Source organism: Theobroma umbraticum, unplaced genomic scaffold (assembly GCF_002168275.2).
Source record: "Theobroma umbraticum cultivar Fairchild unplaced genomic scaffold, ASM216827v3 scaffold_146.0, whole genome shotgun sequence".
NCBI lineage: Eukaryota > Viridiplantae > Streptophyta > Magnoliopsida > Malvales > Malvaceae > Theobroma > Theobroma umbraticum.
In genome coordinates, this window is record NW_018397265.1 from 2,116,030 (window position 1) to 2,119,636 (window position 3,607).

The following is a 3,607-nucleotide window of genomic DNA, read 5'->3' on the forward strand; positions in this document are numbered from 1 at the left end:
TTACTTATATATATATATATATATATATATACGAAATTAATTACATAATTTATAAATAAACATACTAGCATATAAGTTATATTATTTAAAATATGTAACTTATAATTTCATATTAATACAGATTTATAAATAAACAAATATATAGTCAATATTAAATTACTATGATTATGATTTGTATATGTACATATAATAAGCTAATATATCTTAAGTATATATTATTAATTAAGCTTACAATCAATTCTTCTAAATTTATATTACTAATATTAATATACATCAAGTATATTATTTTTTTGTATACCTTATATATGAGTATTATATTATATATATTTTATAAATAGTACTCATGATTTCAACTATTAAAATTATAATATGAAACTAATCCTAAAGGATGAAATACTCAAAGTAATATTAAAATGATCTTCTATGAATTTAATTAATGTATAACAAATGTTATATTACTTAATTTATTATATATATAATTATGACACAAATTATATGTTATATTGATATATATTACAAAGTTTTTTAATTGTCAATATATTTTAAAAAACTATGATAATAAGTAATAAATTTAATAACTATATCATATTTCTATACAGCTTACATATAAAACATATATAATATATATATGTAGGATATTTTAATATCTCTTATACATACATATATATTATTATAGTTATATATCTTATATATGTAGTTTCATACTAATCAATAGGTTATATTTTTTTTATTGTGAATAATACAGGTTTTATATATATATATATATATATATATATATTCTATAGCTATGATTCTAATTTGTATACATACATTAAATAAACTAATATATTTTAATATATTATATCAATAAGTTTATTATATATCTATCTTCTTAATTTATATATATTAACTAATTAATATTAATACGTACATAAAGTATTTTTTTGTTTAATTTATTATTAGATCTTATCATGTGTTTTTATAAAATTAAAAAATTAATTATGTACTTTTTATTAATTTTTTAATTTTTTAAAATTAATGAATTTGGAACTATTAATTTGTAATTTATGATTCAATAAAGTTTTCAAAAATGTAAAAAAATAAGGAAAGGAAAACATATTTACATTTTTAAATATTATAAACTTCAATATGTATATATTTTCTTTTATTAATATCTATTTTTTATAAAGGATTAATAAAATTTATAAAAATTTTAAAATATTTTAAGTAAAAAATTTTTAAAATAGTATTACCAATAGAATTTTCTAATGGATTGTTCCATTGGAAACTTTCCGTTGGTAATAGCCGTTTCTAACAGAAACTTTTATTGGAAACTTTAGCACGTTTTAAATTTTTTTTGGTCCTTAAACTTTTAGATGGATTTCCAACATATAATTCTCTATTGGAAAATTCCAACAAAAATTCATTGGAAATTTCGTGACAAATTTAGTGGGAGAAATTTTTTTTTTTTGTGCTAAAAAATCCAGCGGATTTAATTTAATAGTATATATTTATATGTCTTACTTACTTAATATTATATATATATATAAGAAATTAATTACATAATTTATAAATAAACATACTAGCATATAAGTTATATTATTTAAAATATGTAACTTATAATTTCATATAATACAATTTATAAATAAACAAATATTAGTCAATATTAAATTACTATGATTATGATTTGTATATGTACATATAATAAGCTAATATATCTTAAGTATATATTATTAATTAAGCTTACAATCAATTCTTCTAAATTTATATTAACTAATATTAATATACATCAAGTATTATTATTTTTGTATACCTTATATATGATGTTATATAATATATATATATTTATAAATAGTACTCATGATTTCAATTATTAAAATTATAATATGAAACTAATCCTAAAGGATGAAATACTCAAAGTAATATTAAAATGATCTTCTATGAATTTAATTAATGTATAACACAATGTTATATTACTTAATTTATTATATATATATTAATGACACAAATTATATGTTATAATTTGATATATATTACAAAGTTTGTATAATTAATTGTCAATATAATTTTATAAAAACTATGATAATAAGTAATAAAATTAATAACTATAATCATATAAATAAAATTACTATAAGCTTACATATAAAACATATTAATATATATATGTAGGATATTTTAATATCTCATATACATACATATATATATATTAACTTATAAAGTTATATCAATTAAAGAATATAACTTGTAGTTTCATACTAATACAATAGGTTATATTTTTTTTATTGTGAATAATACAGGTTTATATATATATATATATATTATATATATATATTCTATAGCTATGATTCTAATTTGTATACATACATATAATAAACTAATATATTTTAAATATATTATATCAATAAGTTTATTATATATCTATCTTCTTAATTTATATATATTAACTAATTAATATTAATACGTACATAAAGTATTTTTTTTTTAATTTATTTATAGATCTTATCATGTGTTTTTATAAAATTAAAAATTAATTATGTACTTTTATTAATTTTTAATTTTTTAAAATTAATGAATTTGGAACTATTATTTGTAATTTATGATTCAATAAAGTTTTCAAAAATGTAAAAAAATAAGGAAAGGAAAGCATATTTACATTTTTAAATATTATAAACTTCAATATGTATATATTTGCTTTTTATTAATATCTATTTTTTATAAAGGATAATAATTTATAAAATTTTAAAATATTTTAAGTAAAAATTTTTAAAATAGTATTACCAATAGAATTTTCTAATGGATTGTTCCATTGGAAACTTTCCGTTGGTAATAGCCATTTCCACAGAAATTTTATTGGAAACTTTAGCACGTTTTAAATTTTTTTTTGGTCCTTAAACTTTTAGATGGATTTCCAACATATAATTTTCTATTGGAAAATTCCAACAAAAATTCGTTGGAAATTTCGTCGACAAATTTAATGGGAGAAATTTTTTTTTTTGTGCTAAAAAAATCTCCAACGGATTTCCAATAGAAATATTCCATTGGTATATTTCCGTTAAAAATCTGTCGAAAATCTATCAGAAAAAGTAACAAAAGTTTCATTGGAATTCCATCGGAAAAATCTGTTTTTTGTGGTGTATAAGCTTCAAAAGTTAAAGAATTTCCTAGTTGGTCATTCTCCAACCTTAATAGATGGTCTACTACTTGATTTTCTATGTCTTTTCTATCTTTAATCCTTAAATCAAATTCTTGTAGCAAAAGTATCCATCTTATCAATCTTGGCTTGGCATCATTTTTAGAGATTAAGTACTTGATGGCTGAATAATCTGTGTAAACAATTACCTTAGTGCCAACAAGATAAGAACAAAATTTATTAAAAGGAAAAACAATGGCAAGAAGTTCTTTTTCAATGGTAGTATAATTCTTTTGAGTCTCTATCAATGTTTTGCTAGCATAATAAATAGAATGAAAAATCTTATCTCTTCTTTAGCCTAAAATTGCGCCCACTGCATAATCACTAGCATCACAAATAAGCTCAAAAGGAAAGTTCCAATCTAGAACTATGATGATACATGCAAACACCAACTTTGTTTTCAATTTTAAGAATCCAGCATGACAAGCATCATCAAAT